Source organism: Phyllobates terribilis, unplaced genomic scaffold, assembly GCF_046119375.1.
Source record: "Phyllobates terribilis strain yellow unplaced genomic scaffold, ASM4611937v1 Scaffold_4__5_contigs__length_816908805, whole genome shotgun sequence".
Taxonomy (NCBI): Eukaryota; Metazoa; Chordata; class Amphibia; order Anura; family Dendrobatidae; genus Phyllobates; species Phyllobates terribilis.
Genome location: NW_027362764.1, coordinates 387,433,861 through 387,446,226, shown reverse-complemented (window position 1 = coordinate 387,446,226; position 12,366 = coordinate 387,433,861). Strand labels below are relative to the sequence as shown.

Here is a 12,366-nt window from a genome sequence, read left to right as displayed (position 1 = left end):
AATCACACTACACAAACTGGCGACACACTTTTTACTTTTCATGTACATTTAGTGGTAGGCAGGTCATTGCATAGAGGTGAAGAATGGGTTCCATGAAAAATGCCCAAAGCAAAGATGCCCACAGCCATGAATGCCCACATTAAAATTGCCCACAAGGAAAGTTGCCCACACGGAAAATTGTCCACATGGACAAAATAACAGCTAATTAAAACAGTTTATTAAAGAGCTCTATGGCTGTATTCACACGGAAAATTGGGCACATGCTGTTAGAGTCGGGTCACACTGTACTCAGGCTCCGGAGCGATATAACATATTACAAGGGGGGAGGAGGGGAGGTGATAATGACGTTATATCAGTACAGCCGGGGTTACACTGTACACTGGCTCCAGACTGATATAACATATTACAGGTTGTGGGAGGAGATAATAATGTTATGTCGGTATTGCTGGGGTCACACTGTACACAGGCTCTGGAGCGATATAACATATTAGAAGGGGGAGGAGGGGAGGTGATAATCACAGTATATCAGTACAGACGGGGTTACACTGTACACATGCTCTGGAGTGATATAACACATTACAGGTCAGGGGAGAAGCGATAATAACGTTATGTCGGTACTGCCGGGGTCACACTGTACACAGACTCTGGAGCGTTATAACATATTACAGGTCAGGGGAGAGGTGATAATAAGGTTTTATCGGTATAGCTGGGGTCACAGTGTACACAGGCTCTGGAGCAATATAACATATTACTGGTGTGGGGAGGTGACTCACTGTCAAATCCAATTGGAGTAATATATTTATAACATTTAACTTTTAATATTTATTCATACTAAAATCCTAAATGAACACACACATAAGTACTTAAATTATTAAAAACATCTGATCTGAGTATCAGATGTTTTTAATAATTTAAGTACTTATGTGTGTGTTCATTTAGGATTTTAGTATGAATAAATATTAAAAGTTAAATGTTATAAATATAGTACTCCAATTGGATTTGACAATGAATTAGGTTTATAGTGGTTGGGGACACTTTAAAATACGATATAACAGTGAAAGGTGTGGGGAGGTGATAATAACGTTATATCGGTACAGCAGGTGTCACACTGTACACAGGCTCCGGAGCCATATAACATATTACACGTCGGGGGGAGAGGTGATGATAATGTTGTATCGGTACAGCAGGGCTCACACTGGACACAGGCTCCAGAGCGATATAACATATTACAGGTCAGGGGGAGGTGATAACTTCTTATTTTGTCCATGTGGGCAATTTTCCGTGTGGACAATTTTCTATATGAGCAACTTTCCTTTTGGGCAATTTCCTGTGGGAAATCATGGCTGTGGGCATTTTTCTCTTGGTCATTTTTATAGTCACCAAAGAATGATACTAGGTTGCTCTTTAGAGTTCTGTAAAGGTCCTCTTTTGTTCAATCGTAGTGCTGTCTGCTTAAGATTTCAGGTCTTTTAAGAAAAATAAAACAGCTTTAACACTTTAAAGTCACATTTCTTAGCCTTAGGCCTCATTCATATTCAGTGATTTTCCTCATATGCAAGAGCTTTAGAAGTGTTTTTTATCAGAGCATCAGCGGTGTCCATTTATTTTCACTGTCCCATAGACTTGCATTGGCAAGTTTGTTCTGAGTTTCGGCTCAAAATTGGACATGTTTCTATGATTTGGTGCGGAACACTCGGTCCACAAAACAACAAGGACATATGGACAGGTCCATAGACTATAATAGGTACAAGTTCTATCTGTGAAAAACACGTATAGAACTCATACGAGAAGAATTATAGTCTGAATGAGCGCTTTATCAGGGCTGTGAGGCAGTGAGGGGGATCATATATACAAGGGTCATTACATGTCCCCCCAGGATGTGCATAGAAACCTACTGAACCTGCTTGGAGAGCATTGTAATTACAGCCACAGCTGTGGTTACAATACAAATTAAAAGAGAGTGTGGACTTGGTCAAGCTTTAGGATTTAGGAAAACCTGACATGGGCTTTTATTTTTGGAGAGATCTGTAGGAAGGTAGTGGGACGGATCCCTCCTCCCACTCCGGTCTTGGGAGTGACCCATGTCCACGATTCCCATTAAACTTTCAGTTAAGGTTCGGGTGTGTCAGTATTTGTTTTTGCAAGCACAGAGCAGGAACTCTGTGTATGTCAGATCTGTGTGAGACTGAACACAGGTCAGAGAGAACAAAGCCATTGCCACATTCACGAGTTTCACGGTGGTGCAATCACCCATGGCAACGGATTGATACGGACTTTTACGGACGATCCAGCTGCGAACAAGAGGATAACGTTTGAGTTTATTTTCGTAAGTTGTCAAAATAAAGACATTTGAGTTGAACTATCTTGGGTCACTGCCTACTGCACTGCCATGAAAGCCGCTACCTTACAAATGGTGGAGAATGCGGGCAGTGTGAACTAAGGCATACCCCAAAGAAAACTGCATGTCGGTAATCAAGCCTGCAATGCTAAATAACCCAAGACTACTCACTGCCACCACCAGTTTTTATACAGGCTGACTGGACATCTGATTTCTGGTAGCGTAGGGCTTCGGGTGCAGTTTCCAGAACAAAAGGAACAAATACAACATTTTATATTTAATCCTGAACGATAGGCAGTGTTTATAAAAAATATACAATAGTTTTTACAAGGGTGACAAAACAATACAGCATATACAATTACATAAAATAAAATAGGATTAACAAAAGAACCTACCATGCCACACAGAGATGATTCAGCTTAGCGAAGGAGAGCAATTTGATTGGAGATGTTCAGTGAACGGGATTCATGCATACACTGATGTGCATCTCTACAGGAACCAAGATCATAATTCGCTTTGTCTTTTTATCAGCACCTAGGTTACACCCCACACACACCCTCTTTGATGAACTCACGAGGACCGGGTTGTGCGATGTTCTCAGCCCTTCAGGATTTTATGACATTCCCAACTTATGAGATATCTTCACTCCTGCTAATCGCATAGGTTCGAGATCGCCACCATATTTTTTATCGGGATTTTACCTTTCCATAGATAGTAAAGATGGCATGGCTATTGTCAGTTATCTTTATACTATTGATTTGGGGCTTATAAGCAGGTGTTACAGTTATAAGAACATATGAATGTTCTTCCCCGATTAGCCCTGAAGCTGAAAATATATGTCCCATCAATATCGGATCTATACAAACCCCAATATTCATAACTTTCCAACGGTGCCCTAGTGGCTTCCAAAGATGTTTTGATGAAATGAAGCTCATCATGGAGGAACAATAGCTATCTCTAAAAGGTGTTAGTTATTTGCTTCCCTTCCTCTCAAAACTTAAGAGGTCCTTCTTGGAGACAAAAAATACTTTTCCACTTCTTTATGCGTAAACACCTGCCCCTTTTGTTATCTGAACCTCAGAAAAGATCTTTCCTGTCTAGTTACCTGTCCAATCTATAAAACTCAGTCTTTCATAATAAATGGATATGAATAGCGGTACCAGAGCGCCAATAACAGGGCAAAAATATTAAAAGGACTGATTTATTAATATACACACAACGCGTTTCGGTGGACACAGCCACCTTCATCAGGTGTGACAAGCAGCAAACAATTGATCCTTATATACATTTGACTAGGTATACAATTACTTAAAAGGGGCGGGGCCAGATACAGAGTAATACCTCTATATTAACCCCTTGAGTTCATATATGCTCAATAGAGTAAAAAGGATTGTTATAAAATAATGCCTAATGAAGCATATAGGGTTCTTATAAAAAGGATTCGCTGTAAAAAAACAACAACTTGTGAATCCTATAATCTTAATACTTCATAGGATATATTGTCATCTACCACCCTATATTTTAGATTATATAAAAAAATAATAATAATTTTTACATACAACATAAAACAATGCATAAATATAAAGTATAAAATTACAATCAGTTTCTATCATTATAATTAGGAAAAGTAGACGAAGAAAGGAAAGAGAAAAAAAAAGGAAAGAGAAAAAAAAGAGAAAAAAAAAAAAAAAATTCCAAAAAAAAATCCCCCCCAAAAAAAAAAAAAAAAAAAAAAAAAAATAATAATAAAAAAAAAAAATAAAATTTTTTTTTTTTTTTTCCCTTTTCCTTTTCTTTTTTTTTAAAATTTTTTCTCCCTTCTCTCTCTCTCCTCCCTCCTCCCCTCCCTCTCTCCTTTCCCCTCTTCCCTCCTTCTCTCTCTCCTCCCCCCTCCTCCTCCATATAAAAGATATATATAATAAATTTGCTAAAATATGAAAACAATTATTTAAAAAGTTGTCTTCTCTATATTAAGGTTCAAACCTTCAGGAGACAAGGTTCCCATTTTGAAAATCCAATAATTTTCACGTGTAATGAGACGATTTAGTCTATCAGGGTGTATATCAACTATATGATCAATGATAGTTAGTTTTAGGTTATTAGGATTTTTTTGATGTTCTTTTAAGAAATGATTAGAAACACTATGTAGGGGAAAGCCGTTTCTAATATTTTGGCGATGTTTATTTAATCTGGAGTGCATTTCCTGGATAGTGCGGCCAATGTATTGCAGGCCGCAGGTGCACTGGAGCAGATAGATCACATATGAGGACTGACATGTAAGTCTAAAGCGAATGGGATATATCTCTCCAGTGACCGCAGAGACGAATGTTTTGGCTCCGTTATCAATGGATTGACAGCATAAGCATTTAGGAACATTACATTTATAACATCCATTATTGCTAATAGGAACTGAATGGTTCGGTCTTCTACCAATTGTTGTATTGCTAGGGGCTATATAGTTTCCTAGATTTTTACTCCTCCGATATATGACATGAGGAAATTCCGGTAAATGACCAGTTAATATTGGATCATTACTTAAAATGAACCAGTATTTTTTTAAATAAACTGGATAACACTTGCGTAGGTTTACCATAGGTAGTAATCAGATTTAAACTGAAATCGCTGTATGGCTCTTGGCTGGTATTCTTGGATTTGTTGATACACAGGTTCTGTGATAGGGATCTAGTTTTGGAGAAAGCATCCTCTAATAATTTCCGGGGGTATCCCTTAGCTCTAAAACGTTTTTGTAAAACCTTAGATTCCAGAAAAAAATCCGAATCATGTGTACAATTTTTTCTGACACGCCAATATTGACCGTATGGAATATTTCTAATCCAGCTGGGTAGATGGCCACTGTCAAATTCAAGATAGCTATTTACATCCACTTCCTTAAAGTGGGTAGATGTGGATATTTTACCCGAATTGTCTATATTTATCTGAAGGTCAAGATATTGAATATTACTCTCAGATATGGTAGAGGTAAAGGAAAGACCCCAGTCGTTAGAGTTTAATTCATCAATAAATTTGGCAGCCTCCACAGTATTTCCCCTCCATATAATAAACAGATCGTCTATAAAGCGGCGGTACATAACGATGGATTTATCGGCGCCGAGGGATTGCGCGATGTGGATAGACTCGAATGCCCCCATATATAGATTTGCATAACTGGGGGCAAACCTCGTCCCCATCGCGCAGCCCCTCAGCTGCCGATACATCACCCCCTCAAAAGAAAATACATTGTTCTCAAGAATGAAAGTTATACCCCTCAATAAAAAGTTTTTTTGAGGATCTTGTAAGTTAGGGTCCTCATCTAGGAATTTTTTAATTGCCTGTAAACCCAATACATGTGTGATATTGGAATAAAGAGAGCTTATATCGAGTGTAATAAGAAGACAGCCTGGAAGAGGGGGTAATTCTCTCAATAGTCTAATTAAATGTGTGGAATCCTTTAAATGAGAATCTAGGGATAAAACGTACTTCTGTAAAAAAAGATCAATATAGTGGGATAAGTTGGATGTGATAGAATTAATACCAGAAATAATAGGACGTCCAGGGGGATTAAATTTATCTTTATGAATTTTGGGTAAAAAATAAAAATAAGGGACTTTGAATTTTTTAATGTCTAAAAAGGATTTTTCTTTTTTATTGAGGAAGCCAGCTGTAGAGGCCCCTGCTACAAGTCCTTTGTACTCCAAAAAAATGGTTACAGATGGGTCTGCTTCTAATTTCACGTAGTAGTTTGAGTCGTCTAAGATTCTGAGGCCCTCCTTGATGTACCAGCCTCTGTTCATTATCACAGTCCCCCCTCCCTTATCTGGGGTTGTGCAGAGGTGCACAACTTCATAAGGTTAGTAGCCATCCTCACATCCCTCTAACAATTGCAATACTGAGTCACCCATTGCGCCTTGTTCTCTCCTCTCTTTACAGTCTTTCATAATAGACATCCTCATTCAATCACCTTGGCACTGCCAGGAGTCTGGGCTTCAAACAAAATTTAAATTAGTTTTGTCAGTTCCCTATGTCTACTGTGCAATTCTACATCAAGGAGGCTTAGAGTGTCAGCTCTTTCTCCCACTACAATTCTGTGTGAGAGAGGAGGGGAGGGGGGGGGGGAATGCCCACTTCCTGGAGAGGCCTATGGATCTTAATATTTTCTATGACACCTCCCCCTTTTTGAGGCTGCATGGGAAACTGATTTACAGATCATTTCCCAAGCCTACCTCCTCGGCATTCCTTCCTGGATCCCACAGCATTCTCTCCTGTGATTCGGAGAAGGGCTTCTCCAAGGGGTCATTCAGCACTACCAGACAAGTCTGAGACTCCTGGCTAGAGGAAGCCAGAAGTGATCGTAAGGCCCTAACCTTGCAAGAACCCTCTGGTACCTGCTCTGGGCAAGTAACTTGTCCTGTTATCTCGCTGGCTGATGAGGGTCCAAAAGGCAATGCGTTACCTGTGTTCTAGGCTGTCTTCCCAGGAATAACAACCCTTTCCCATTTGTCCGACAGACTGCAGACCCAACTTTCCCACCACCCTGACCGACTGTCAATACTACATTCATGCCACTCTGACAGGCTGTGGGACACACCTTCCCACCACCCTGATCGACTGGGGATCCTGTTTTCCGATCACCCTGACAGGTTGTGAGACACTCATTCCCATCATCCTGATAGACTCGGTACAATTTTCCCACCCCCGTCAGGCTATGGGTACCTCTTTCCCACCGTCCTATCAGACGTTGGGACATACTTTTCCCTCACCCTGACCGGTTGTGGGACATACCTTCCCATGTTCCTGATAGGCTGGGAATAAGACCTTCCCTCCCCCCTTGTTACCTCAGGAGCTGTGCTAATTATGGGGCAGCTACCACTGACCATGTCACTGTCCATCGTGACACTGGTGAGCTGCAGGCGACCACCTTCCTTATGATCCCCGTGCTTCTCCCCATCCTCCCCTGTTACCTTCGGAGCAGGGGCCATCATGAAGCAGCTACCTCTGGCCGTGTCACCGTCGTGACACTGGTTGGCTGCATGTGACCACCTTCCTTATCCCCGTGCTTCTCCCCATCCTCCCTGGTTACCTTCAGAGCAGTGCCCATCATGGGGCAACTACCACCGGCCATGTCACCATCCGTCATGACACTGGTCCCCGTGCTTCTCCCCTGTTACCTCAGGAGCCATGCTAATTATGGGGCAGCTACCACTGGCCATGTCACCGTCCATCGTGACACTGATCAGCTGCATGGGACAATCTGCTTCATGATCTCCATGCCTGTCCCCATCGCCCTAAGTGCTTATGCTGACTCTTTTTAGGGGATCCTCAGAAACATCACCCCGCAGCATGGCGTCACTGAGTTCTTCCTTGGCACAGAACACATTTTCATTATGCATGACATTCACAGTATTAACCTTTGAAATGCATGACATATCAGATATGGGACGGTTGTCAGGAATGTATTGGGCAACCAGCTGTCCCAGATCAGTTCTCAATAACACACTTGTGGAGAGATTCTTGAACACCTCCACTTCCCTTAATCCCATCTCCCCACCCAATCCATGAAAACCTGGACCATCGATAAGGACTGCGAACACCCCCAAACCCAGTGACAGTCATGGTCTTCCCAAGAATGAGTTCTTCCGGTAACACAAACTCAGGGCGGATGAGGGTACGTTCTGTGCCGGTGTCCTTGAGCCCGAGAGTAATGATCTTTATCACAGTAACCGGTTGCAAATTCTCACTGGCCCTCCCAACCACCCAATCCACAAAAAGAATAGCTGTACTAGGTCCCTGGGCCTCAGGTGTGAGGTTCATATTCTGCCTCTCTGGGCAGACTAGGCTGATGTGACCAATTTGGTTGCAGGTATAGCACCAGCGGGAGTCTGATACAGGCCAGATGCTGGAGGATTGGGCAGGACCTCCTGAAGATCAGCTATCAGGTGCACTGGGGGTGGTTGTCGGTTTACCCCCTTTCCAGCTGGCGATGGCTGACTTCCGCACCTCCGGTGTATGATTGGCCTAATAAGCGTCTGCAATCTGTGCTGCTTTAGCAGCCTCCTTTGGCTCCCGGTCCAGCAAGAACTGTTTCGCCTCCACAGGGTAAAGCTGAAGATACTGGTCCTTCACCATAAGATCTTTCAGTTCTTCAAAGGTGGTGACTGACAGTCCTTGGACCCACTACTCAAAGTTGGTTCTGAGCCATCCACCACATCATTACAGCTGTCATGTGGTCCACACTGGAGGGCTCAGAACTTTGTTCCGGTACACTTCTGGAGTCTGCTGGTACTTTTTTTTTATCAGGACCTGCTTGATGGCATTATAGTCTCCGTCTTGGTCTCGAGGGAGAGAGGAGAGGCTAACAACTCCAGAGCTTTGCCTCTGAGCCCTGGGGTTAAATATTGGGCCCACTGGTCCGCAGGCAGCTGGTACTATCTGCAGGCCTTTTCAAACCCCCGCAGAAATATGTCCAATTCCCCGTCCTTGTCTATAACAGGAAAATGCTCAGGATGGGTTTTAAAGGTGAAGACATTACTAGACTCACTGCTCTGTGGGGTGGATGTCTCCTTGACGCTCGGTTCGCTCATCCTCTCACTCCGCTCTCTCAGCCTGGGCCTGTCGGTATTGCTGAATCAGGTTCAGACGTCACTCACGATGGTCTACATCAAGTTGCTGCAAGGCCATCTGCAGGAGGGGGTCCACACTACCCTGGTCACGGGTATGGCTAGCATTCACAGGTGAGACCTCTGCAGCAGCGCCTTTCATGCCTTCCCTTCATCAGGGCTTGGGTGACTCTGTGTCACATTGCAACAGTCCAGCTATCATTTGGTGCCTGGTTTAGCACATGGAGTCAATGTGTCTCATCCTACAGAGGGCAATAAGAACCTCCTTCTTCTGCTGATTATACCAGGTCTCATCAAGCATAGCCATAATTGCAAAACAAAAGATAGGCCAGAAAAACAAGATAAAGGGGGTGTAACTGCTACACATACAGTATTGTCCCAGATAAAAAAAAATTGAAACACTGAGTCCGATTCCTCAAAACTCTGCACAGGATTCTCCCAAGAACCGTGCAAGTTTTCATTGACAGGTATGATTGCTCAAACCATATCACAGATGTTCTGTAATATCCCAGCGCCTGCCACCAATTTTCAAAGATCACAGCCCGGAAGGTCGCGCAGATCCACCCACTGTTATCTTTCTCTCATGAACAGCTCTCTGTGGCCCCCATCATCTGGACAATTACGCAATTGACCATCGATTAACGGAGGAGGCCGCAGGCTGTTTCCACTAATAGGCTGGTTATTGGGAAACAGTGAGTGTATGGTATATACACTTCCGATTCCTACGCATGGGATATGTATATATACCACCAGTATGATCACTGCTAACTCCACGACAACACAAGACTTCTCGCTGCTACCACCAGTTGTTTTTATACAGTCTGACTGGATGCCTGATTTCTGGTAGCGTAGGGATTTGGGTGCAGTTTACAGAACAAAAGAAACAGAACTATTACATTTTATATTTAATCCAGAACGATAGGCAGTGTTTAAAGAAATACAAAAGATTTTACAAGGGGGACAAAACAATACAACATATACAATGACATAAAATAAAGCAGAATTAAAAAAAGAACTTACTACACCAAACAGAGATGATTCAGCTTAGCGAAGGAGATCACTTCGATTGGAGACATTCAGTGAAAGGGATTCATGCATACACCAATGTGCATCTCTACAGGAACCAAGATCATAATTCGCTTTGTCTTTTTATCAACACCTACGTTACACCCACACTCCCCCTCCTTCCCTTGATGACTTCACGTGGGCTGGGTTGTGGGATTTTCTCAGCCCTTCGAGATTTTATGAAATTCCAAACTTATGAGATATATTCACACCTGACGATCTCAGAAGTTCGAGATCGCCGCCATATGTTTTATCGTGATTTTTCCTTTCCATAGATGGTCAACATGGCATGGCTATTGTCAGTTATTTGTACACTATTGATTTGGGGCTTATAAGCAGGTGTTAGAGTTATGAGAAAATATGCATGTTATTCCCCGATTAGCCCTGAAGCTGAAAATATACAGTACAGACCAAAAGTTTGGACACACCTCATTTTAAAGATTTTTCTGTATTTTCATGACTATAAAAATTGTACATTCACACTGAAGGCATGAAAACTATGAATTGACACATGTGGAATTATATACTTAACAAAAAATATGCCTTATATTCTAGGTTCTTCAAAGTAGCCACCTTTTGCTTTGATGACTGCTTTGCACACTCTTGGCATTCTCTTGATGAGCTTCAAGAGGTAGTCATCGGAAATGGTCTTCCCACAATCTTGAAGGAGTTGGCCCTTGTTGGCCCTTTTGCCTTCACTCTCGGTCCAGCTCACCTCAAACCATCTTGATTGGGTTCAGGTCAGGTGACTGTGGAGGCCAGGTTATCTGGCGTAGCACCCCATCACTCTCCTTCTTGGTCAAATAGCCCTTACACAGCCTGGAGTTGTGTTTGGGGTCATTGTCCTGTTGAAAAATAAATGATGGTCCAACTAAACGCAAACCGGATGGAATAGCATGCCACTTCAATATGCTGTGGTAGCCATACTGGTTCAGTATGCCTTCAATTTTGAATAAATCCCCAACAGTGTCATCAGCAAAGCACCCCCACACCATCACACCTCCTCCTCCATGCTTCACAATGGAAACCAGGCATGTACAGTCCATCCGTTCACCTTTTCTGCGTCGCACAAAGACACGGTGGTTGGAACCAAAGATCTCAAATTTGGAGTCATCAGACCAAAGCACAGATTTACACTGGTCTAATGTCCATTCCTTGTGTTCTTTAACCCAAACAAGTCTCTTCTGCTTGTTGCCTGTCCTTAGCAGTGGTTTCCTAGCAGCTATTTTACCATGAAGGCCTGCTGCACAAAGTCTCCTCTTAACAGTTGTTGAAGAGATGTGTCTGCTGCTAGAACTCTGTGTGGCATTGACCTGGTCTCTAATCTGAGCTGCTGTTAACCTGCGATTTCTGAGGCTGGTAAACTTATCCTCAGAAGCAGAGGTGACTCTTGGTCTTCCTTTCCTGGGGCGGTCCTCATGTGAGCCAGTTTCTTTGTAGCGCCTGATGGTTTTTGAAACTGCATTTGGGGACACTTTCAAAGTTTGCCCAATTTTTCGGACTTACTGACCTTCATTTCTTAAAGTAATGATGGCCACTTGTTTTTCTTTACTTAGCTGCTTTTTTCTTGCCATAATACAAATTCTAACAGTCTATTCAGTAGGACTATCAGCTGTGTATCCACCTGACTTCTGCACAACACAACTGATGGTCCCAACCCCATTTATAAGGCAAGAAATCCCACTTATTAAACCTGACAGGGCACACCTGTGAAGTGAAAACCATTTCCGGTGACTACCTCTTGAAGCTCATCAAGAGAATGCCAAGAGTGTGCGAAGCAGTCATCAAAGCAAAAGGTGGCTACTTTGAAGAACCTAGAATATAAGACATATTTTCAGTTGTTTCACACTTTTTTGTTAAGTATATAATTCCACATGTGTTAATTCATAGTTTTGATGCCTTCAGTGTGAATGTACAATTTTCAAAGTCATGAAAATACAGAAAAATCTTTAAATGAGAAGGTGTGTCCAAACTTTTGGTCTGTACTGTATGTCCCATCAATATCGAATCTATACAAACCCCTATAATCATAACTTTCCACCGGTGCCCTAAAGGCTACCAAAGATGTTTTGATAAAATGAAGCTCATCATGGAGGGACAGTAGCTATCTCTAAAAGGTATTAGATATTCCCTTCCTTTCTAAACTTAAGAGGTCCTTCCTGGGGACAAAAAATACTTTTCCACTTCTCTATCTATGCGTAAACACATTCCCTTTTGTTATCTGAACCTCAGATAAGAACATTTCCTGTCTAATTACCTTTCCAATCTGTAAGTCTCAGTCTTTCACAATAGACATCCTCTTTCAGTCACCTGGGCACTGCCAGAAGTCTTCAAACGGAATTTTAATTA

At 42.3% G+C, this 12,366-nt stretch overlaps 1 protein-coding gene across 1 annotated transcript in view; it reads left to right on the top strand.

Annotated features, from left to right (window-relative positions):
- RPRD1A (regulation of nuclear pre-mRNA domain containing 1A) overlaps nt 1-12,366 on the top strand; it is a 79,071-nt gene that overhangs the window by 46,851 nt on the left and 19,854 nt on the right. The window lies entirely within an intron of this gene.